A 26708-nucleotide genomic window follows, 5' to 3' on the forward strand; every position below is an offset into this window, starting at 1 on the left:
GAGCCCCACTGCTTTCAATGGAACGTTCAGGAGAGCTGCTCTGCAGGCAATGGAGGCCAAGCAGACAGGCTCAATTATCTTTTAAAACACAATACCAAATAAATTTTGATTATGTACTGTATTATGCATTGCTTTCCCCAAACAAGAGGGCAAATTGTTCTGAACAAAATGTACTCCTTTAAATTCAAATCATGGAGACTGCATTGGTGAATGCAGCCCACTGGTCAGATGATGAACAGGTATCAGGGGACTAAGTTTTGTCATTTCATGGTCTGCTGTAAAACTTGGTTGGAACAATACATAGCAGAAGCCATAATAACAAGCTAGGAAGCGTCGGAATCAATTGTTTTGCAGAGTCTTAGTTTTCATTTTAGCATAAGTAGCTTACTTAACAAAACAATCTTGTTTAAAAGGATGTATAATTTACATGTAAAATAAAAGCAAAATACTGCAGATGCTAGAAATCTGAAACGCAAAGAAGAAATGCTGGAAATACTCAGCAAGTCTGGTAGCATCTGTGGAGAGAGAAGCAGAGTTAACGTTTCAGGTCAGTGACCCTGCATCAGAACTAATGTACTAATGCAGTTCTGATGAAGGGTCACTGACCTGAAACATTAACTCTGCTTCTCTCTCCACAGATGCTGCCAGACCTGCTGAATATTTCCAGCATTTCTTGTTTGTGTTATAATCTACATGTATTGGCTTGATTATAATCTGACCTATGTATTTAAATTTGTAAGTATTTTTAAAAAAATACAGTGAATGAGTTTGCTGCATTTCAAGCCTGCTTCTGCACATGCTACAGTTTAATGACACTGAACAGAGATCAGGCAGACTCTACTGAAAAACTTGGAAAAAGCAAGGAAGACAGATTTTAATAAAAAGCTCAGACTCTGGCCCAATTTCAGCAAATCGGCATACCTGGTCCTGACAATCGGGCACCCACCCCCTCCTGCCTGGTGCACTGAGGCGCCGCCCAGTATCACTGGGCGGCCTTTCATGTCTTTTGGGCACCTGCTTGCCACAGGTAAAATACCCGTGGAGGAGGTCGAAGGTCCTTAAGTGGCCGTTAAGCGGCCACTTACGGGCCTTGAATTGGCCTAGGGCTTGCGGCACTGTTTCTCGCCCCCCCCAACCTGGCCCGTGTAAAGTGGGACGCAGGGGTAGGGAAGGATTCCCGGAGCCTCCTGCTCAATTTCACACCACCCCCCCCCCCCCCCCCCCCCCCCCCACTCACCCCCCAAAACCACCATCTGGCTCCCTGGGGTGGTGTAAAATTCCAGCCATGAGGTCAGATGACAAAAAGCTTGATCAGGTTTTAAGGAAAGTCTTAAAGGAGGAAAGCAAGGTAGAGAGGTGGTGAGGTTTAGGGAGGGAATTCCAGAGCCTCAGGCCTAGGCAACTGAAGGTGCAGCCACCAATGGTGGAGCGATTAAAATTGGGGATGCTCAAGATACCAGAATTAGAGTGCAGAATTCTTTTCCCCAAGGAGTGAGGTGGAGGAACAAAGACGTTTTGGAGGGGGAGGGGGCAATTCCAGAAACATTGTTGGCAGGTTATTCATTCACAGAAGATATCACACCTCAGTCCAATTCGGTTTTCATGCATTGTTCCATTCAATGATTACGAACACAGATGACTGTAAAGACCAAGAACTGATACAGAGACGTTCTGATCCATATGCCATTTCCTTCATCCATTAAGTCATCCGCTATGCATTTTGTTAATTATATACAAGCAACTAACATATGAACACACACACAATCAGAAGTCACTCAGAAAAACTTCACCTGAGAACAATTACAATCCCAAGAAAATTACTGCTATAACTTATTTATGGTCACTGATCTGCATTCCTATCATGAAATTGTTGCACTGTTTTTATCAGCGAGCACTTTCCAGTGGAAGTAGTTTGGCGTGTGCGGCAAGACTATAGGTTGTTCTAAATTTTCCACACATACATTGATAAATGGATTCAGAACACCAACAGCAACTCTTTCAAATGCAACTGTGTAGGATTAGAGTTGTTCAAAAATTCTCAACTGAAACTTCATGTTTATCATCAGAGTCAGCCTCTAATGCCAGGTTTGTGGGGGTGTATATCAGGCCCGCAATGTGAAAAGTACATTGCACATGATAAATTGGATTTCACCTATCTCGCCAGCAATCAGTTCACATTATACTCGCCGTGTCCACATACTTCTAACTCAATAACAGTTTGAGACTATATACTTCAAAAATCATGGTCCAGTACGTGAACTCCAAAGCTTTAAAAGAACATTGGACATCAGTCCAATGTATACAAAATACATCAACTTCAATATGCAAACAAATGAGCAACCTGAAATATTATACCAATGAAAACAGTAACAGTTGCATAATTTCACTCTAAACAGTATGACTCAGTAACTACAAAAATAAATCAATAAAACCTAATTTAATCATATTTGTAGAGAATTACAAGGTACAGTTGTCATGTGAAGATTTAATCACTTTTCCACAAGCAAACATAAAATTTATAATTCAAAAGTTACTGTTAATACATACGCCCCATGAATCGAATGGACGATAGCTGCATTCTCATCAGTGTGGTCAATTCATTTGTGAATAACATGTCTAATTGATCGTTATGCAGCTGTAGTCTGCTTTGACTGAACTTATTTGCATACTGCCAAAAATTCACAGTCCCTGACAATATAAAGTCTGATGTTATTCAATCTATAGGGATCCCATAGCATCTTGTTTAATAATGTTGAGTGCTGTTTTCTACACAGAATATAAAAGCATCACTAACAGCTACAACTATATACTGTTCAAAGAAAACCTTGGAATTGATTACTTTATCGATTCTGCTACAGATTAACTTGTCTTCAAGATATCACAGCCTCCAAATCTACAATGTGATATTGAACTTTAGAACCATATAAAAGTTAAATTAAAATATTGCATTTGACTCACCAATAGTCGTATTTTTGAGTGCACTCTGAATCAAGCCCTCACATGAGCAGTGCCTACCAATTTTGTCGACATCAATTCTTCTATTTATTTTCCTTCCCTACAATGGGGATGAACTGAAGATGCAGCAAAGCACTGCACTGGTAGCATTAGTGAACTGAGGGTATCTGAGATCTTCTGTCGTGAAACTTCAGAAACAGATCATGCTCCAGATGTAAACTGTGAAATCCACGTCATGCAAATTTGGTAAGAAAATCATTACCATGCCTCATTTTCTTGAATTGGTCCAAGTATACAACAGGAAAGGCTACATAATTCTAGTTAAGATCATTTACTATCAATCCCAATCTATTGTTCACAGTATAGGATTCCAACATATTTGAGCTCTTAAAGTTACACCAATTAATTTGTAGGATATGATGGATTTTTAAAAATGGGCTTATTGGAAAATATCAGTAAGCACTTACAAAGTTTAGTTTAAAAATAGCATTTGCAAACTGATTATTAAATATTGACTGTTGCTTACACAAGCTACATGTTCTTTGACATTTAAAACTAAGAACAAAATTAAATTTGGTGCAACTGTCGTGAAGTTAGATGCTGTCATCATTTTAACTAACTGCATTACACTATTGCCACGGTGATTGTGAATTCTGTAAGAGGACAGTTGAGCTCTTTTTTCATCCGTATACACAATAACTTACTTATTCCAGGGGTTCCCAAAATATTGGCGGCACAGTGGCGCAGTGGTTAGCACCGCAGCCTCACAGCTCCAGGGACCCGGGTTCGATTCTGGGTACTGCCTGTGCGGAGTTTGCAAGTTCTCCCTGTGTCTGCGTGGGTTTTCTCCGGGTGCTCCGGTTTCCTCCCACAAGCCAAAAGACTTGCAGGTTGGTAGGTAAATTGGCCATTATAAATTGTCACTAGTATAGGTAGGTGGTAGGGAAATACAGGGACAGGTGGGGATGTTTGGTAGGAATATGGGATTAGTGTAGGATTAGTATAAATGGGTGGTTGATGGTCGGCACAGACTCGGTGGGCCGAAGGGCCTGTTTCGGTGCTGTATCTCTAATCTAATCTAATAACTCATGGGTCTGTCCATCTGGCCCACAAAGCCTCGCCAACTCAGTCTCTACTTAGCTTTTCTTACTTGCTGATTTTTCCTGCCTGAATTTTGTGGACCTGAAAGTTTGACACAGGTTTCTTATGCCTTTTAAAATGTTGCCATTAGCAGCAACTCAAACTTGTCCTCCAGGCTGCATGCCTGGAAGCAGCAAAATCTGACAGTAGAGATGTTCCTTCCCATCTGCAGAGGCAACAGCCTGGGGATAATATAAACACTGACACCACAGCAAGAGAGCTCCAACTTTCTTGACAGACGCAAGTTAAATGCCCTGCCCAAGCACTGTGGTTACTTCCCTAAAAACAGAACTGCAGCATCTATCAAAAATCAGAAATCAATGTTTCAAGTCTAATACCTTTCCTCAGAGCACTCAAGGAAGAATTTTAGATTAGAAACATTTGACTTCTGTTTTTCCACCGATATTGTCTGACCTAAGTATTTTCAGCTTTTCTGATTTTATATTTCCAGCATGTTCAGTTATTTAATATTTGTTAATATTCACTACCAGGAATGCCTATTTCGAAGAAGTTCTGCTCCTTCCAAAGTGACTTCCATTTATCTTTTACCATGCTCACCTTTTTAGCTATCCCTTATCCTCCTTGTATTTGATCGTGTACTTGTGAAGACCTACTTTTATAGCCACTTCTCTTTTCATAGCACCTGTCTCCATCTTCACGTCTTCATTCCATATGGATTCCACCTTAAATTTTAACCTTCCCGTGTCGGATTTACCCACGATCACCGATATCAGTATGATATTCAACAATCCTCTAACCACTGTCCTTGCTGCTTGATGAAAACTACCAACTACACCTTGCACCACTACATACATGCCCTCGATCCTTATCTTCAGCAGAACATTATTTCAGAGCTGTTCTGGCCCTCAATTCCCCTTCCTCCTGCATATCAGTCAGTGCTTTAACATAATATTTTTTTCTCTCTCTCAGGTGGCAGGAGCCTGAAGCTTTAACAATTTTGCAATACCAGGTTTTCTCTGAATCCCCCTTCATGACTTTTTTCTGACCCCATCTCTCCTTGCAATTTCATCCATACTATTTTTTCATTAACCCCTCTAACTTACCTCTTACTGACCCTGAAAAGGCTCAGCAAAGGCTTCTTTCTCCTTTCCCCCATCACAGTAATTCAGAGTTTGACATGATGCTGAGCTTTTCCACCTTCTTCACCTCCACACTTTTTTTTTAGGCAGGCAGACCATCACACCGCTATCGAACACTGAGGTAGCATTTCCCAGACTATTACTGATCTCATTTCCTCTGGAGATATTTCCCCCAACACCCATCAAGATCTCCAAGCTTCTCCAACCGTGCACAACCCACTTTTACCTGTGCCCTCAATCTACCAAGACAGTCCTGTTTTTGGATCTATCATTTCAGCGTCCTCTTGCCCCACTAAACTGATTGCTTCTCATCTCAACTCCATTCCTTTACATTCCCTGTCCAAGTCCCCAGCCACTTATATTCATGACTCTTCTGATGTTCTCAATCACGAACAAATTCCATATTTTTGACCCTAACTGCCCCTCTGTATCTCAATCCCTTGATAGACGGCCTCATGTTGAGCATTCCGCTTCTTCCTTGAGCAGAGACCTGAACGTTCTCCATTAACGACCATCCTCCTCCGCCTTGCTGAACTTGCTCTCACATTGAAAAACCTTTCCTTTAACTCCTCTTACCAGGCCTGAGGAAGGGTCTTGGAACTGAAACATCACTGACTGACCTGTTTCTCCACAGTTGCTGCCCAACCTGCTGAGTACTTGCAGCTTTTTCTGTTTTAAGAATTTCAACATCTGCAGTATTTTGCTTTTTGTATTTTCTTTCCTTTTGGTTATTAACTCTGGAGAAGGTCCAACAGCCAGAAAATAAAGTTGCATATCACTACTTACAAACCAAGTGCACATGTTCATGATCTGACTGTTAGTGCATGGAACCTACTGCACAACAAAAAAAGAGAGATGCCACAGTTCCAGCAGCCTTGACCTACCTTGAACTGCCTCTTAACACTCTTCTGCAATGTAAAGTGGTCATCCGATGGGAGAAAAGAGTCATTAGTTTACTATCAATTTTATATAATTAATTTACAAGATCATGGATTACCAACAAATATCCATGAGCTCACCAACGGTAAATTGATGGGATCGTGAAAGCATGCGGTTTCAACCAAGGGCTCACAGATCCTGGTGCATCTGCAGAGGATGCCTGAGGTCTTGCATGATCAGATCGCTGTATTTGCTGATTTTCTAGCAAGTTGTTTCTGTTGCTCTTGTTACGACCAGGTTAGCAATGTGTCTAGGGGTCTGTTACTATCTTCACCTGGTCTTACTGTAACAGGGTTTAATTTTAAAAACATTGTGTTTTGAGTTCCCCCTTTGTGAATTCTTATTCACGATTTTCCAATTATAAGACAAAGAAACCAATTCACACAGGCTCTCTCAGGTTTAAAGATGATGGATGAAATTTTATTAAAACGTAAAATTTGAACTCTAATACAGTTCACGCCTACGGTATACGACGCATCCATGCTAGCGTGCACAAGCCATACACACATGCAAATTGGGGCAGAAAAGAGAAGAAAAGATAAGGTGGAACAGTCTGAGGCAATATCTTGTTAGGGTGCTTCAAGCTCACTGTAGTCTTTTTGTAAGTAGTCTTGCTTTTCGTTGGGGCCCAGTAGTCTTCTTAAAACCTTATGCACACAGGAAACCTTTCTCTCTGAGTTTCATGTATTTTCAAAAGATTCAGTTCCATGGGAAGGAGATGGAAGCAGGCAGACAGGAGTGGCTGTAATTCTTGCTTCAGTTCCAAGAGAGATCTTTACTCCATGAGCACACAGCTTTATCTCATCCAATTCCTTTGTTGGAAGTTCAAATTCAAAAAAACTCCCAGGTTGCCCAGCAGGTTCATCATGTGACTAGCCCCTTATATGGAACAGTCTCTCCTGTGAGGTTTGTGGATTGGACCTTAGCAGCGTGGAATGCTAGCTCCCCTCACCTTCAACGTCTGATAATCAAAAGTTCACTGTTGGTTGAATGAGTCAGGGCATGGTCATTTGTCCCTTGTTCTTACACTGTTGGTTAGCATGGAAATGTCTTTCCAGTCAGGGGCTTGCAATTTTAACTTTTAATGTTCATGTGGCGAAATCATGTGTGCCTCAGTCTTGGCAGGTGGGGGGTTTGCCTGACACTCTACATATACTAAAAGAAATCCTTTGATAATCTGACACAGTCTTTGAAAAGTTGGGTTGGGTTGGTCCCACACAGGAAATTTTGAAAAATGCCGCTATAAAGGTAGTTTGCCAAGTGCAAGTTCCTCATGAGCACGACAAGTGTGGATGAGCATAATTATAAAACTGCAAAGATGGGCTCAGGGAGTTAGATGCGTTGTTAATACTACATGAGCAGAAAATATGGAAATTGCAGACTAAATGGGACAAAGTTATTTCTAGAGGACCATTTTATCAAGGTCTGAGTTTTTCTATGGAACATAATTAAGCATCAAAACTTGCATCATCTGCATGGCAGGCAAGCTTTAAGCAACAACCTATAACTACAATGAAGCCTCACGAAGTCATGGAAATATTCAGTGATGACCAGCAAGATTGGAAAATTCGACCACCCAACTTCAGTGAGTATAAAACTAAAATAAAGACATCTCATCTACTTTTTAGTAGCATTAGTGCATTTAACTTTCTTTGCCATCTTTGCTCCCCTCCTACTTTACACTGAAAAAAATCCTCAACAAGATATTTAATTCACTTTTAAAATAGCTTCCTCTCATTTGCAGTTACAGTACAGTTCCCAAGCTTCAGTACTAGGGCCACTGCTATTTTTGATATACATCAGCAACTTGGAGGTCAAGGGCACAATTTTGATAACTGCAGATTACAGGAAACTTGGAAGTGTCGTAACAGTGAGAATGATAGCAACAGACTTCAAGAGGACATAGGCTGTTGAGATGGACGGACAGGTGGCAGATGATATTAATGCAGAAAAACATGAGATGATATATTCTGATAGGAAGGATGAGAGACAACACATATTAAATGGTACAAATTAAAGAGTGTAAGAAGAGAAAGACCTGGGGGTGTGTTTGCAGATAAATCTTTTGAAGGTGGGAGTCAAGTTAACAAAGCAGGTAATAAAGCAGATGGGATCCTCAGCTTTATAAACAGAGGCATAGAACACAAAAGCTAGGAGGTTATGCTAAACCTATATGAAATACTAGTTTGACCGCCAGCTGGAGTATTGTGTCCAATTCTGGGCACCACACTTTAGGAACGATGTGAAGATTTTCAGTGGGTACAGAATTAGTACTAGAATGGTTCCAGGGCGAAGTACTTCAGTAATGTGGAGAGACTGGGGTTCATCTCAGTAGAAAAGGCTAAGAGGAGATTTGATAGAGTGTTTAGCATCATGCAGGGTTTAGAAGGTGTTTCCAACTGCTGAAGAGTTGAAAACTAGAGAGCACAGAATTAAGATGAACTGCTGGCAAAAGAGCCAGAGGTGACATGAGGAAAAACATTTTTGCGTAATGAGTGATTAAGATTTGGAATGCTCTGCCTGATAGGGTGGTGGATACAGATTCAATAGTAGCCTTCAAAGGGGAATTGGGCAAATAGTTGAAGGTGAAAAATTGCAAGGATATGAGCAAAGAGTGGGACTTAATGAGTTGCTCTTCAAAAGCGCTGGTGCAGTCTCGATGGGCCAAATGGCCTTCTTCTGAGCTTTACTATCCTACAATTCTCTGATTCCACGAGCTAAAAATCACTTAGGCTGTCAGTGGGTGCTACAATTGGCCTCAGTGCCCTGGACTATGGTCAGCATAGAATATATATTTAAAAAAATCAGAGAATTCCAACTCCTGATTGCTATCCAGTGACAATACTGGCAAGTGCACAAATGTGGACACTGGGCAAGAGCTGGATTGAGTATGCACCAGCATCTAGCATGCCAGCCCTCAATATCTAGGTTAACAGAGAGAAAGGGCCCAACAGGAAGATGAGAAATTTGGAAGAAAATAATGTTTGCATAAGTTCACATGATTTGATAGGCGCGGAGTTTACTTTTCCAAAAGCACGACTATCGGAGCTATAGTTTGAGGTCAGTCAATAAATTGTCACCTTAAATTACAACTATGGTTCAGAAAGCATGTCTTGTTTTTGACAGCATGTCTCAGTTTACAATTTCTGCACATTCATTCATTCAAGCCTTTCAAAGCTCAGAGCCCCAAAACAACAGCAATCAGCAGCAGAATGGAGCTCACAGGCAACCAGTGAGTATTGCCAGGAACTCATTTCAATTCAAATCAGTCATAAACCAAAAGCTTGGATTGAGAATTTTTTGTTTTGGTTAGAACGAACAAAAATTCAACTTGTCACTGATGTAAAGTCACTACCACTGTATCATAAATTTGAAAGAAATTAATTTAAAGACAGGAACTGAATCAGTCAAAATATCTGCCAATAAAAAATATAGGCAGCAAATGAGACTGGTAAAATGAGCTCAGATGGCGAGCACAATTGCTATACAAGTTATTCTACATGAAATAGTAAAAATACAGCATGCTCATCAGGTCAGATGTACACGAGGGAATTTCATCCTTCATTCTCCCCGATTCATCCCCACCTCCCCCCTTTATCTCTTTTCCTGAGTTGGTAATTTAAGCTGGGATAGTTTATGAGCATTGGTGCTTTCTGTTGTCCAGCTCAAGTGGTCAGGCTGGACAGTAAATATTGGCAAGCTATTCCAACATTGGAACCATTAGAGTCAGGCCCATTCCTGTCCTTAAATGGATTTCTATAAATTGTACACTACCAGAAGGGGTCACGAGATCACCATCAGATACAAGGGCCATGAATAAATATCCCACTCCATGGAAGCCAGCTGTAGCACATTTAACACCTCCAGTCAGTCTGAAAGCATGATCCTGAGCTTCCGGTGGCTTGCCATTTCAATACACCCCCACCACCAACACCACCCCCCCTCACCCCTTCTGCTCTCATGCCCACGTTTCTGTCCTTGGCCTGCTGCAGTGTTCCAGTGATCAACATAAGCTCAAGGAGCAACACCTTATCTTTTGATTTCCAAATTAAAGATCCAGCCAAATTGTACCATCTATTAACCCCCGAATGAGGCTGATCAAACCAGTTGTCCTTAAATCAACAAATTAATGGTTTAATTAGAAAAACTACATTCTTAAACACTAAGATATAAACATTTAAAATAGAAAAAATTACAGTCCTTGCAGATTTACGCTCCTGCCGGATGTGGAACAGTCCAAGGTTGCTTGTAGTTCTCACAGCCTTCCGATGGGGAAAAAAAGGTTCTTCAACAATAGAACAGTCCGTAGTCTAATTCAGAAGGCGAAATAGTTGCTCCTTCTCCAGCAATGAATTTCAACAATTAATAACTTGCAAACACTTTTTAAAATGAATCAATTTGGCTTTAGAATTTTTGAGGGATAAAAGATTGTCACAGTCTAACTTCCCTTCTTTCAGTTTAAATTATCAGAGATCTGTGTTTTGGCTTGACTTTTTAGAATTTTGAGAGAGAATAATAAATAAACAGACTAAGTTCTCTCCCTTCAGTTTAAATGGTCTGAGAGCACTCCTTTCAGGTGCCAACACACAGCTGTCTGTTTCCTCAGTTAGAACAGCTTGCTTCCAATACAAAACCAGTTCAAAATTAAACTGTAACAAATGTATCTCTCGATACTCAGTCTGAATGTCTGTATATGCAAGGCAACAAGGATGCACTCTTTGAATCGCAGTCTCCGAATGGCTTTATCCCGGGGCAACAAAAATGCATTCTTTGACTCGGCCTCTGGAGCCTGCGGCCTTCAAGCAGTATGGCTCCTTTTCCCAGCATTAAAGGCACACCGCATTCTTCCCAAAAAAAACTACAGGATCATAACACTACATATTTTGTTTTTGTACCTCAGTTAGGGTGTTCGACTGTGAGCACAATAGTTAACCGACTACAGCAAGTGGACTCGCCAACTTTAAGGGCATTTAAGTGGTCATTGGATAGACATATGAATGAAAATGGAATAGTGTAGGTCAGATGGTTTCACAGGTCGGCGCAACATCAAGGGCCGAAGGGCCTGTACTGCGCTGTAATGTTCTATGTTGTGCAGTACAAGTTAAACATTATAATCAAGCAATAATTCAAATTTGTATTTATGTAGGCAAGTTGACTAAGTTCTTTCATGCCAAGGAGAAATATAAATTCTAGTTTTTACATTACATGGTTGTGTACAAAGCCTTTTTTGTTTTTTGAACAGCTGCATGGTCCAGTACATGGGCTTTGTGTCAAATTATTGTCAATTATGCTGACCTATCATATTTTTTCCCTCCAACTGCACAACTTGATTCATTCCTGCCTATTTTCAAAAGTGCTCCAGCGACAGTAAAGTCATGTTTGCAAGAATGGGGAATATACGATTTTCCACATAATCTATTAAGTCAAGACACAGTCCAACTTCGACACAGGTTATAGGTTATATTGCTTCATATGCATATTATGCTATCAATTCAAAATATAGTACAGACTATCACCTGGGCAGCTTAGGACCGAAAGGGTGTTCCCAATTCTGAAAGGACTGTGAAGTATCAGTACAGAAATTCAAGAAAATGTTTTGATTTTATTTTAATGTCAAACATGCTTTTATACATGATAAATGTTCAAACCTCAAATACAGTAAACTTCAGCAAACACTAAGATTTGGTACTGCAGATTAATTTCAACCTTCGAGTTCAGTGTATCAGTACCAGTCATGGTTCAGTGTTTTTGTTTTAATTATTCGTTCATGGGATGTGGGTGTCGCTGGCAAGGCCAGCATTTATTTTCCATCCCTAATTTCCCTTGAGAAGGTGTTGGTGAGCTGTCTTCTTGAACTGCTGCAGTCCATGTGGGGTATAGGTACTCCCACAGTGCTGTTAGTGAGGGTGTTCCAGGTTTTGACCCAGTGACAGTGAAGCAATGGTGATATAGGTCCAAGTCAGAATGGTGTGTGGCTTGGAGAGGAACTTGCAGGTGGTGGTGCTCCCACACGTCTGCTTGTCTTGTCCTTCTAGATGGTACAGGTTGCGGGTTTGGAAGGTGCTGTCGAAGGGGGTTTGGTGAGTTTGCACTCATGCCTCAATCAGAAGGTTGCAGGTTCAAACCTCATTTCACATAATCTAGCGAGAGTTTGGTGCACCACTGAGCAAGTGCTGTACTGTCAAAGGATTCGTTGTACATTTGAGATGTTAATCTGATGCCTCATCTGTCCACTGAAATAGATGTTTAGTTTAGTTTAGAGATACAGCACTGAAACAGGCCCTTCGGCCCACCGAGTCTGTGCCGACCATCAACCACCCATTTATACTAATGCTACACTAATCCCATATTCCTACCACATCCCCACCTGTCCCTATATTTCCCTACCACCTACCTACACTAGGGGCAATTGCTAATGGCCAATTTACCTATCAACCTGCAAGTCTTTGGCATGTGGGAGGAAACCCACACAAACAGAGGGAGAACTTGCAAACTCCACACAGGCAGTACCTAGAATTGAACCCGGGTCACTGGAGCTGGAGATGTAAAAAAAATCTCGACACTATTTGAAGACGGGATGTCCTGATGTCAACCAACATAAAAGCATTTGTATTTGTCAGACATTGCCACATTTCCCTACACTACTACAGGTCTTCACAGGCTATGAGATATTCCAGAAGGCATGAAAAGAGCTATATAAAATAGGTCTTTGGTTCCTTATGGCACAAAATGATGGTGATTATAATGATGAGTGTTCAAATTTGAGGTTGAAATGCACATACGAGTTTAACAGTCACAGTTTAACAGTCAGAAATTTCCTGCTAAGTCATCATGTGGAAATGCATGTTATACAGTTAAACGTCTCCTGCAACCACCTACCTTCATACTTTTTCAGCCAGGAGGGAAGGGCATGCTAGTCACCAAGATCCATGTTTCTGCAGGATGCACCTCACTGTTATTTTTAGTTTATGGATATGCCTTTGAGCTCTTATTGAGAGATAAATTCAAAGTTTCCATTTTAAGCATGTTAAATAATTTTTATTGTTCTCCAAAGCCTATTCAAAATGTTGTAACATTTCCGGCTCAATTTCACATCTACCATGAAGGCAGATTGACCTTAAAACATCTGTGCCCTACAATTACATTTGCTCAACATAGGGATGGGCAATGAATACTACCCTTGCCAGCAACACCCATATCCTGCAAATGATTAAATAAAAAAAGTAGGGATTAAAACAAAGAACAAATGGCTGAAAGACATAATTAAGATTTTGCAACTATAATCAAATTTACTGACAATCAGAATACAAGTAGCACTAACCACTCTTAAGAGTTACAAACTTCATAACTTATATGGCCACTTCATTCTGGTATAATGGAAATCTTTAATTTTGTGCTCGAGTTCATGAAAAAAATACTAAACGTTCAAAAATGAAACAGGACCCATCATCTATCTCAAACTCATGAATTGTGGGTCTATTACAGAATCATACAGAGTACAACAGAACAAAGAACACAGAAAAAGGGGATTGGTGCACTTCTTTTAAACTTCTTAGGGGAGAAACTACAAAAATCTGAAATATGATCAGACCATAACCTCAATACTAAAATATTGTATTTCTAAGTGTAATATGACAGTTCATGAATGCAGTGTGCAAGCAACTGTCCTCCTGCCTGATCTGTAGCATTTACTGTATACAATCTGAACAAAAAACACAGATAAACAATCAAGCAACTAAACATCTGCATTATAGAAAACCAAGAGCTAATTATTTGGATCAACCATAGAGGACAAAAACCTAAACTGCATCACATTCAGCTTTTTTGGCCTTTTGCTTGAACCTCAAATAGTCACCATCTGGTGCAGCAATCTTTGTTTAACCACAGGGTAGGTAGAGGAACAGCCAACAGAAGATTAAAACAGAATCAGCTGTAGTTTCCAGTAATTCAAATCACAGGATCATCCTGGAATGCAAAGATAATCATTTTGTGCTTTTATCCTAATGCTTTTCTCTACTGCAAACCGATTTCTTAAACCCTTCTCCCCTCCATGCTCACCTCCAAAAATAAGCGCAAGGAGCTCATGGACTTCTTCGTCTAAGATCCGATCAGCTGCCTCTGCCATGTTCCTACCTTCTACTAGTCTACCAGGCCAAACTTCCTCTAATGCTCCCCCCCGGCCTAGCCCTGAACTCGCATATTTCTCTAGTTTCCCTTCTGTCTCCCTCATGCCCTCCCTGAGCTCATCTTGTCCATGAGACCCACCTCCTGCTCCCTCAATCTTATTCCCACTAAATTGCCCCTCCTGTGTCCCCATATTAGCTGATATTGTAAACGGTTCTCTCTCTCTTCAGGTGCTGTCCCCCTCTCCTTTAAATCTGCCGTCAGCTCCCCCTCCTCAAAAAAAAAACCCTTGACCCCACCGTCCTTGCAAACTACCACCCATCTACAACCTCCCTTTCTTCTCCAAAGTCCTTTAACTTGCTGTCGCCTCCCAAATCCATTCCCATCTTTCCCAGAACTCCATGTTTAAGTTCGGCCAATGAGATCTCCGCCCCTACCACAGTACCGAAACAGCTCTGATCAAAGTCACAAATAACATTCTATGTGACTGTAACAAAGGTAAACTTCTCCTCACCATCATTCTAGGCCTGTCTGCAACCTTTGAAATGATTGACCACTCCACCAGTCGTCCAGCTGGGTAGGACTGCTCTCGCCTGGTTCCATTCTTATCTATCTAATCCTAGCCAGAGTACCTCTTACAATGACTTCTCTTCCTGCTCCCGTATCATTAACTCTAGTATACCCCAAGGATCTATCCTTGGCCCCCTCTTATTTCTCATCTACATGCTGCCCCTCAGTGACATCGTCCGAAAGCACAACATTAGTTTTTATATGTACACTGACAACACCGAGCTCTACCTCACCATTACTTCTCTCAACTCCTCCACTGTTGCTAAATTATCAGACTGCCTATTCAACATCCTGTACTGGATCTGCAGAGCACAGTCCTGTGCTATGGAGCTGCTCGGGATGAACCTAGACAAAAACCACTGCATCTCTTTCCACACCTGCTTTGCAAAGGAACATTCCAAAAGGAGGGGGACAACAGTCTCTTCCCCACCACAGCCATCTTGAGGACAGCGTGCGGAGGCAGAGAGATTCTGGACGTGCAGGAAGCATCTGACAGGGAGAGCCCTTCTCACCGCCAGCCAAGCTACGTCTTGGTGCTTGTTTGAAAATTCTGGCTATGAGTGCGACAGTCTGCTCAGGGAACCATCAGACAGGATCCACCATCTCCTTTTCCCGCAGGTCCTTGTAGATGTTACATGCGGATCACTGTCTGATGGACTTGTGGTCAAAGGTGTTTTTATGCACAAACTTTGCTACAAAGGATAGGTGGTACGGCACAGTCCAACTGAATGGAGTGTTCCATGGCAAAGTGGCCAAACCTATCCTTTACACAACAGGGACAGTGTTACGACCAGGTGACGAAGGGGTCTCAGGCTCCCCTTTCGCCCATTCGCTGGTTTGACCGCAACAGGGTTTATTTTTTTAACACAGTGATTTAATTCATCACCTCAGTGAGCACTTGCACACTGTTCCTCTAATTATAAATTGTAAATGAACCAGACAGGTTTTCGAGTTTAAACAAGAAAGTTTATTAACCTTATCACTTTAAACCAGTTAAAATTACTAAAATACGCGATGCAGCCACACTCACATACAAATAGATACAGAAGGGAAAAAAAAAAGAGAGAATTGGGAGATTGGAGAAGTCTTTAATAAAAATGGAATTAAATACGGAAGTGTAGTCCTAGTGTCCTTAGGTGAAATTGAAGTCTTAAAAGTCCTTGTTGGGCCACATGCACAATTCGGGCTTGCTTCTCTGGTTCCAGAAGGCTAGAGAGGCTTTATCTGTTCTCTTTTGCTGACTGTGAGGATTTGTAGATTTGAGGTTTATCTGCAGCTGAGGCTCCCCTGGGACTTTGCCGGAGAGGGAGGGGGCAAAGGGAGAGGTGCTTTCTTCCTTGGAGATCAGTTACTGTCTGCTTTGTGAGGTACGAATCACAAACTGAGTCACACAGGTAGTCATATCATGTGACCACCTCTTTGTTTGCAACAGAAGTTTCTGGAATGACCTTTGAAATGCAAGGTTGTTCAGACATATTTGATGAGGGGGGGTGGTTGGCTCTTTCAAAGCCAATGGATGTCAATGGCTTTTGACAACCTACTTGGACAAAACCATTCTAGAGCGCACCCCTATTGTTCTAGCTAGACTGGGTAATCACCTCTGGCTCCTCATATGCAAATTGTGCGTGGCCATCTTTAACTATTCTGCTTTTTAAAAAGTTATTTGTAATAATGTTCAGTAAAAAAAGTCTCAGGCAGAGTTCCATACGATAAAATTAATATTTGCCATTTAGCATGTGGATTTTCCGTCACAACAGATAGAACCTCAGCATGTCGTGACACTTGGTGTTTGCATACCAGGATCTACCCAAAACCTGGTGCAGCCAGACAAAGATGGCCATGAGGATGAGGGCGACATTGGGGACGGTTTTTCCCCCTTTGTCTAGACATTTGAACATTGTGTTCCTGCAAACGTGGTCCATTTTCAATCTCCAAAGAGATGGCTCGGGTGACCACAGCACAGGAATGGGGTATGGGCCAGACTTGTGCCACGTACAGCAACACCAAGAGCGCCTCGCACCTGTTGACCAGGTTCTTACCTGCAATGGAGAGGGAGCGCTGCTCCCACATGACCAATTTTTGTTTCACCATGCCTGCTCGCTTCTTCCAGTTTTTGATGTACGCCCCGACCTCTCCGTACCATATCCCCAGCACCTTCAGGTAGTCTGACCTGACGGTTAAGAGGACGAAGGATCGGTTGGCTCAGCTCCCAAAGAATATCGTCTTGCTCTTGCTGCGATTTACTTTGGCTCCCGAGGCTAATTCGAACTAGTCACAGACGCTCATCAGCCAGCAAGCTGACAGCGGACATGAGCAGAAGACGGCGATGTCATCCATGTGCAGGGAGGCTTTGACCTGAGTGCCTCCACTCCTGGGATCGTCACCCCTCTTATGCCCATATGCTTCCTGATGGACTCAGCAAAAGGTTCGATACAGCAAACAAAGACGATAGGGGAGAGAGGACAGCCCTGTCTGACTTCAGATTTGATCCCACCCATTGATTGAGACAACGCTACTGATGTTTGTGTAGAGCAGTTGGATCCAATTGTGGATTCCCTCCCCAAACCCCATTTTGGAAAGCACATCCATCATGCCTGTGTGTGCGATATCTTGTCAAAAGCCTTCTCCTGGTCCAAGCTGATGAGGCAGGTGTCCACCCCGTTGTCCCTCACATAGGTGATCATATACCGGAGTAGTGCAAGGCTATTGGAGATCTTTCTGCTAGGTACAGTACAGGTCTGATTGGGGTGAATCACCAACTTCAGAGCAGACGCGATCTGATTGGCGATGATTTGGACAGAATTTTATAGCCCACATTAAGCAGCTAGATGGGGCGCCAATTTCAAACGTGAGCACGTCTCATCCTGCTCAACGGAGTGGACTCTGGACCGGAAAATGATCTTGGAGGCCTCTGCGGCAAAGAGCAAGGCCTGCTGGCTCTTCACCTCTTGGAGATCCACCTTGACATTAACCCCCATCGACTGCAGCAAAAGCATATTCTGCATGTTTTTCTGGAGTCGGGACATTTCCTTCTGTCTCTCTCTCACCTTGAGGATGAAGAACCTCTTGATGTTTACCTTGACCACTTCCCACCAGTGTGTCGGGGACTCAGACGTTTCTCCAACCTTTATAATTCCTTTCGAGGTCCTCAATGTTTTCTGGGGTCAGCAGTTTTACATTTAGCTTCCACGTCCCCCTGCCAACTCTCTGGCCGTCCTGTAAGTGACAGTGTGCCAGTAGGAGGCAGTGGTCAGAGAAGAACACTGGCTTGACGTCAGTGGATCTGACTGTGATTGCATGGGGCATAAACAGGAAGTCAATCCTGGAGTGGACAGACCTGTCAAGTCTCAACCAAGTGTATCTACATTGCGCTCCGTCTGCAGAGTTGAAGATGTTGTGCAGGTTGGCATCGTTTACTGTTGCCATCAGGAGTCTGGATGTGGCGTCCATTTGTCCTCCAGTCCTGCGGATTGTCCAGACGCATGGATGGTGCAGTTGAAGTCACCACCAAGAATGACCAGCCTGGACATCGCCAGTAGCAGGAGCTGCTGGAGGACGGTCAGCTGCATGCTGCATTGGACTGGGGTGTACACTGTGGTTAACCGGAGATGAACATTTTTGTACGTTATGTCTGCTACGAGGAAGTGACCACCCACCACCTCCTTAACTCCAAAGATGAATTTGCCTCTGCGCAGAATACTCAGGCCAGAGGAACAGGAATCATTTCCCCCTGACAAGATCAATAGCCCACGGTCCCACCATTGCGGTCATTGCCTGTTAGGTGTTGAGGTGCAGGATTCCACACTCCTGCAGAAACAGCAGTTCGGCTTTCACATTGGCAAGGTACCCCAAGGTCGAAACACATCGTCTAGTAGACAAGACGCAATGCACGTTAATGGGAGCAATCTTTAAACCCATTAAAGCTGTATGTTGTTTGCCACTACAGATGTCATTACTAGTCCCAGTCCTTGGGTACGTTTCTGCATACCCACAGTGTTCGGAAACTGTTGCGTAGTTGTTGGGCTCAGAAAACTGAGCTGGTCACTTATGGGGGGGGGGGATTTGTTCTGCCGGGGTGACATCGGGGGGAGTCTTGTAGGCACCAAGGTTTGGACTGTCTGCTGCTGGTGGCGTCTCTCCCCTCTGTTCCTCGAGACGTTGCTGCTCCAAGCTTTATGGAGCTGGGGTGCACTGCGCACTTCACTACTCCAGATTTCCCGGAGCTGGGGTAGGCTGGGCATCTCGCTGCGTTCAGCGCTTTGGGGTTGAGGTGCTTTGGGCCCTTCGCTGCTTCCAATGTCTCAGAGCTGGGGGACCTTCTTTTCCAACTACTTTGTGCTCTGCTGTTGCTTTTTCTGGTGACGTCTTTCCTACCCTTCCTCATCCAATGAGGGGCAGCCACTGTAATCCGTCTCAGATGTTAGCCTCCACTTGCCACTGGTTTGGGGAATGGCCTGGTTTTTTTGGGCCGCCTTCTTTATGGTTTTCCTCTTGCCACTCATCTGGTTGTCCCTCTGCTGGCTCCTTCTCCATCGATTGTGTGCTGAGGCGGCAGCTCTGGGCACAGGGTTGGTGTTTGGCCGCTTGCTGCAGCTTCCGCTACATTCTTCCTTAGACAGATTTTCCTCACTGCGGGGGGAGGGGGGGGCGGTGGCGGGGCTCATTGCAAGAGGGTTGCTGGTCTCCTTCGCAGCAGCAGCCACATTCACCTTTCCTTCCTCCTGCCTCTCCTTGGATCTTGCTGCCTGTGCATAACTGAGGCGGCGTTTTGGGCAAGTCTTGTAGAGGTGGTCTGCCCCACCACACAGGTTGCAGCAGTTACTCTGCTTACAGTCCTTTGTCTGATGGCCTTCCTGCTTGCAGTTCTTGCGGACAACTGTGCTGCAGCTGGCTGCCACATAACCAGATTTGCCACAGGTATGACAAACTCTGGGCTACCCTGTGCAAATCAAGTAGCCCCGACTTCCCCCAATAGCGAAGCTGGAGGGATGGTGGGGGATGGCTCCGCTGGCATCCACCTTCAAGGTCACCTTGACCTGCCATTCTCTGGTCCAAATACCAAAAGGATTCTTGAACTCTGTGCTGCTCCCAGCCACCTCGACGTACCTGGCGAGGAAAGTGAGCATATCCACGATAGAAAAATGAGGGTTGTAGAGGTGGATGGTCACCGTGCGGTTCCATTGTGACGGCAGTGTAAAGAGCTGCTTCGCCAGGAGGATTGACAGAGGTGTCTGGTTTCTTCTCTCCTTGAAGACCTTCAGGAACTTCATGCATCCAGCCACGTTCTTGAACGTCACGTCGAAGTAGCCACTGCTGGGGAAGTCCTGCAGACAGAAGATGTCCGCAGCTTCGAATCCACAGCATTCGAGGTCCCACTTAATGAAGAAGGTCCAGTCCAAGGGTGCAACTCCTTCACTATCTTTCACTGCCACCCTAACAGTGTTACACACGCCTTGCCTGGAGCTCTGGTGTTGGTTGCAATCACTTTTTGCTTGAAACCTTCCCAGGATATGCATGAAGATCCAAACCAACAGAAAAACAACTATGGTAGACCTCCGATCCCAAAGGGTGAAATGTTGTACAAACGGTGATGAAACCACACCACCCCCCACAAAAACAAAGAAAAACACAAAAACACCACTTGCAGGATCAACCTCTGCTGATCATGGTCTCTCCCTGCCAGACAGACACACAATCACAGCATTGAGTGTGGTGGCAGGGAGTTAAAGATAGCTGCTGTCTGCATAGATAGGGAAGCTGCCCTACATTTACAGATCACATTAAACTGAGGGGAGAGCTCTAATCATGCTTCAAACTGCAACATTTCAAATTTTAATTATATTTAAGACAGGCCAATATAGTGAAAACTTAAAATGACATTATTAGCTGTTCCTGAAAATAGCAATTTGTTTGTCTGTGTGGGGCATATTGGTGGAGGGGGGGGGAGAAAGAGAGGAAAAAATGAAATAGCACAAAAATCTATCCAGCAATTGCTACTGGTTTCTAGGAAAGATGGCCAGCCAATTCCCCACAGCATTGTTGGTTGCAAATTAACTTGTGGTCTTACAATATTAATACAAAGCAAGTTTGCAATCTCACATTGAAGCCAAGCTATTTGACATGCAAGTCAAGAATTAAATACAAAGTTCACCAATAGCTTGAAGTCTGCTCCAACACTTCAATTTAAATGGAAAAATTTAACATAAATGTTTTTCCAGTGGAAAAGCAGTTCTTTGATCAGGTGTGTTGGCATGGCATCCAGAAGAAGGATGATGGGAGAGTTCCTCATTTTATCAGTCCCAACTCCCCCATCTCAACCTTGCATCTTCATGCTGCAGAAGTAAGAAGCGACATTGTGAAGCCAAGAAACACCCAGATTATAATCTTCAAAGATTCAAGAGCTTTAAAAGATTTCAAACACTATTAATTTCGTTTTGGAAATAGTTTGAAGTAGCACATAAATCAAGCACTATATTGGAAATTGTGTTACACGTCTTTTAGCCTGAACATTTCAGTCAGGTTTTTCATCTTTCACAAAGAGCGGGATGGTAGGTAGTCTGCAGAACTTACATTGCAAAATGACAGCAATAGCCAAAGCACCGTCAAGTTCAGTCAAGTTAGAAGAGAACGAAGCCAGAAATAAATATACAGCCTAATATGAAAGAATGAGCCATGGTATAGTAATGTTGCAGTTATGGAATTAGACTAGCAACCCTGAGGTTGAATTCATAGTCAGCTATAGCAAGTTGTAAAACTGAATTCAATAAATCCTCTCATTTCTGGGGTAACACCAGAAAAAATGACCATAAAAGTGGTTTTGCTGCAAAACCCAAACTGACTCATGAATATCCTTTGGAAAGGGAATCTGTATGGTCCTTTGAAATTACCTAGCATGCCCCATTTGTACAAAAATGATCAGTGCAGAAGGTAGTTCACCACCTTCTCAAGGAAAGTAGGGACATGTAATATATACAACCTTGCCTACATTACCCACATCCTGAGAACAAGCAATTAAAGTCAAGGCAGGCGTTAGTAAGGTCAGAGGCTGGACAGACAGCAAGAAAGTTGATGGAATAGCATTGAAGAGACAAGAGAAGCAGCAGCTGAGCAGAAGCTTCAGAGACATGTGCAGTAGCAGAGAAAATGTGCCTGTAGTTGCTGAGTTGTATTTAAAGACCTTCAATTTGTGCATTCCAATTATACTTAGATCCAACCTCTGCTCCCTTGACCCCATTCCCACTACCAATCACCAAACTTCCCTCCCTTGCCCCCAAGGTAGCTGACATCCTAAGGCACCGTCCTCCTCCCTTTCAAGAACGGGGTCACCACCCATCAACATATTAAACAAAACTCCACCTTCAACTCATCCGTCCTTGCAAACTACTGCCCCCAACTCCAGTCACCCTTTCCTCTCCAAGGACGAACAACATGTTTTCACCTCATAAATCCATAATTATCTTTCCCGCATCTGTTTAAAACTCCCTAATCCGGGTCTTGCTCCATTACAGCATTCAAACAGCTCTAACGAAAGTCAAAAACTGCATTCTCAGAATTATCCCTGCATTATCCCTCCTTGCACTCCTCGATCTCTCTACAGGGTTGACATGATCAAGTACATTATCCTCCTCCCGCTCAACTACATTGGCACCCAGTTCCCCAATATTTCAAATTTACAATTCTCATTCTGTATTTCAATCTCTACATGGCTTCACCCCTCCATTTCTGAACTTCGGCCTCTTATGCAACCCACTCCCATTGCCCCATCATTGTAGGCTATGCCTTCAGGACCTCAGCCCCATGTTTTGGAATTCTCTCCTTAAATCCTTTGCCTCTCCACCACCCTCGACTTTCTCACACACACTTTATACATCTGTGATGTTGCATTTGTGTGTTGTCAATGCATACTGTTACGACTGAGGCGGGGGTAATGCACTGTCAATTCAGTCCCAATACTCCACAGATCATAGCATATTATTACATTTTCCCACCTGCCGGAAATTGGCCAAATTAAACACGTTATTAACCACCCCCACCCAACAGCAGAATAAAACAGACCAAACCAGGTATCTTTAAACAACAAATTAACTAATCCTTTTCCTTTTTGGCCTCCTTGTCTCGAGAGATAATGGGTAAGTGCCTAGAGGTGGTCAGTGGAGCAGCGCCTGGAGTGGCTATAAAGGCCAATTCTAGAGTGACAGACTCTTCCACAGGCGCTGCAGGTGAAGTTGGTTGTTGGGACTGTTACACAGTTGGCTCTCTCCTTACACTTCTGTCTCTTTTCCTGCCAACTGCTGAGTCTCTTTGACTCGCCTCTTCAGCCCCGCGTTTATAGCTGTCCGCCAGTTCTGGCAATCGCTGGCAACTGGCTCCCATGACTTGTGGTCAATGTCACAAGACTTCATATTGCGTTTGCAAACGTCTTTAAAAGCGGAGACATGGACGGTCAGTGGGTCTGATACCAGTGATGAGCTCGCTCTACAAGACGTCCTTGGGATCCTGCCATCTTCCATGCGGCTCACACGGCCAAGCCATCTCAAGTGCCTCTGGCTCAGTAGGGCGTACATGTTGGGGATGTTGGCTGCCTCAGGGAAATCTGTGTTGGAGATACAGTCCTGCCACCTGATGCCAAGAATTCTCCAGAGACAGCGAAGATGGAATGCGTTGAGACGTTGCTCTTGGCTGACATACATTGTTCAGGCCTCGCTGCCGTACAGCAAGGTACTGAAGACACAGGCTTGAAACATTCGGACTTTTGTGTTCCGTGTGAGTGTGCCATTTTCCCACACCCTCTTGGCCAGTCTGGACATAGCAGCAGACGCCTTTCCCATGCACTTGTTGATTTCTATATCGAGAGACAGGTTACTGATGATGGTTGAGCCTCGGTAGGTGAACTCTTGAACCATTTCCAGAGCGCGATCGCCGATATTGATGGATGGAGCATTTCTGATGTCCTGTCCCATGATGTTCGTTTTCTTGAAACTGATGGTTAGGCCAAATTCGTTGCAGGCAGCCGCAAGCCTGTCGATGAGTCTCTGTAGGCACTCTTCCGTGTGGGATGTTAATGCAGCATCGCCAACGAGGAGTTCCCTGATGAGGACTTTCCCTACTTTGGTCTTCACTCTAAGATGGGCGAGGTTGAACAATCTGCCATCTGATCTTGTGTGGAGGAAAATTCCTTCTTCTGAAGACTTGAACGCATTTGAGAGCAGCAGCAAGAAGATGATCCCAAACAGTGTAGATGAGAGAACGCAGCCCTGTTTCATGCCACTCAGGATGGGAAAGCGGTCTGATGAGGTACCGCTATGCTGAATTGTGCCTTTCATAGTGTCACGGAACGAGGTGATGATACTTAGTAGCTTTGGTGGACATTCGATCTTTGCTAGTAGTCTGAAGAGACCACATCTGCCGACGAGGTCAAAGGCTTTGGTGAGATCTATGAAAGCAATGTAGAGGGGCATCTGTTGTTCACAGCATTTTTCCTGTAGCCAGCGAAGGGAAAACAGCACGTCAATGGTGGATCTCTCTGCTCAAAAGCCACACCGTGCCTCAGGGTAGACACGCTCGGTCAGTTTTTGGAGTCTGTTTAAAATGACTCGAATTAAGGCTTTCACCACTGTGCCAAGCAGGGAGATTCCACAGTAGTTGTTGCGGTCACCCTTGTTCTTATTGAGGGTGATGATATTGGCATCGCGCATGTCCTGTGGTACGACTCCCTCATCGCAGCACAGGCAAAGCAGTTCATGGAGTGTTGACAGTATAGCTAATAAACTAACTCTTAAACACTATTGAGATAGGCCTATGTCTAAAAGACTTTATAACTTATTTCTCTTCACCCTAATACACACACATACATTCAAAAACCAACGGTTAACTGGTTTAAAAATGACGTTTCTTAGGAAGTAAGTAAGTAGCTGGGTTGTAAATCCTAGTCTTTATGTTCCCCGTTGGTGAGATGTCCCAGAAAAGAATACCCAGATGCCACTCAAGGTCTCCAGACAAATTCGATGAACAGTATTTAAGCTAGGCATTCAAAGCAATTCGGTTGCAGCAGGCGTCACACAGTTCTTTCAACAAGGAGTAAAGCAACAGGTCTATTTGGATTTTAAAAGTGGTAGTCTTTCAGTAGGAACTTTACTGGAAATTCCAGCAAACACAAACAGACAACAGAGAGTCACATCTGAGACAAAGACCTCAGAGTTTGGAAGTAAAAAAAGGAATTTGCTACCTCCAACAATACAAATGTTCTTTTCTGTGGTTTTTCCCTCCTTAGGCAACAACACAACCTGTAGGAATGTTGATTTTCTTCTGAGAGAGAGAGAGATCATGAGTATTTCCAGCACTTTGTTTTTTGTATTTCAGAGAACCTTCCTTCAGTGAGCATGCTTTGCTGGACTCCAGATCAGACCGGTTTTAACCAGTCTTAACACAGTCAAAAGTTACAATACACCATGCGACCTCCTCTCTCTCCTCCAGTTGCCTAGGAAATGGGTGCAGCTGTTGGCACACTTTTTAAACAGAGGAGAAAAAAAGGTTCCACAACAATGCACGTAATGTCAAAAAAAACTTAAAACAGCGAACCCTGCCAAACCAATAGCAATTTAAATACACTACAGTCAGAGTTATACAGCACAGAAATAGGCCCTTCGGTCCATTGTGTCCATGCCGGCCATCAAGCACCTAACTATTCTAATCCCATTTTCCCGCACTTGGCCCGTAGCCTTGTATGCTATGGCGTTTCAAGTGCTCATCTAAATACTTCTTCAATGTTCCTGCCTCTACCTACTCTTCAGGCAGTGCGTTCCAGATTCCAACCACCCTCAGGGTGAAATTTTTTTTCTTCAAATGCCCTTAAAACCTCCTGCCCCTTATCTTAAATCTATGCCCCCTGGTTATTGACACCTCCACTAAGGGAAAAAGTTTCTTCCTATCTAACCCATCAATGCCCCTCAATTTTGTATACCTTGATCATATCCCCCTCTCAGCCTTCTCTGCTCTAAGGAACCTTATAACCTTAAACATTTCTAATATTTGTCAGTTCCGAAGAAGGGTCACTGACCCGAAACGTTAACTCTGCTTCTCTTTCCACAGATGCTGCCAGACCTGCTGAATGGTTCCAGCATTTCTTGTTTTTATTATCTAAGGAAAACGACCCCAGCCTTTTCAGTCTCTCTTCATAACTGAAATGCTCCAGCCCAGGCAACATCCTGGTGAATCTCCTCTGAAACCCTCTCCAGTGCAATCACATCCTTCCTATAGTGTGATGACCAGAACTGTACACAGTACTCCAGCTGTGGCCGAACGAGCGTTTTATACAGCTCCATCATAACCTCCCTCCTCTTATATTCTGAGCCTCGGCTAATAAAGGCAAGTATCCCATATGCCTTCCTAACCACCTTATCTACCTGTGCTGCTGCTTTCAGTGATCTATGGGCAAACATACCAAGATCCCTCTGACCTTCTGTACTTCCTAGGGTTGTACCATCCATTGTATATTCCCTTGCCTTGTTCGTCATCCCAAAATGGATCACCTCACACTTCTCAGGATTAAATTCCATTTGCCACTGCTCTGCCCATCTTACCAACCCATCTATATCGTCTTGTAATCTAAGGCTTTCCTCCTCACTATTTACGACACCACCAATTTTCGTGTCATCTGCGAACTTACTTATCATGCCTCCTATATTCACATCTAAATCATTAATATACACTACAAACAGCCAGGGTCCCGGCACCGATCCTTGCGGTACACCACTGGTCACAGGCTTCCACTCGCTAAAACAACCCTCGGCCATTACCCTCTGCCTCCTGCCACTAAGCCAATTTTGGCCACTTTGCTAAATTGCCCTGGATCCCATGGGCTCTCAATTTCTTAACCAATCT

At 43.4% G+C, this 26708-nt stretch overlaps 1 protein-coding gene across 7 annotated transcripts in view; it reads right to left on the reverse strand.

Moving 5' to 3' along the window:
* The window catches only part of LOC137377743 (fibronectin type-III domain-containing protein 3A-like), a 225332-nt gene that overhangs the window by 158603 nt on the left and 40021 nt on the right, over nt 1-26708 (reverse strand). Inside the window, exon 1 of one of the 7 annotated variants that reach the window (XM_068047736.1) lies at nt 2959-3114. The exons of 5 other annotated variants lie outside the window; for them this stretch is intronic. The gene's annotated coding sequence lies outside the window, so the exon portion shown is untranslated. Of the gene's footprint in view, nt 1-2547; nt 2631-2958; nt 3115-26708 lie in introns of those variants that run through there. One more of the 7 variants, XM_068047738.1, reaches the window with a different exon arrangement.

The sequence above is a fragment of the Heterodontus francisci genome, chromosome 15 (genome assembly GCF_036365525.1).
Source record: "Heterodontus francisci isolate sHetFra1 chromosome 15, sHetFra1.hap1, whole genome shotgun sequence".
NCBI classification, from domain to species: Eukaryota; Metazoa; Chordata; class Chondrichthyes; order Heterodontiformes; family Heterodontidae; genus Heterodontus; species Heterodontus francisci.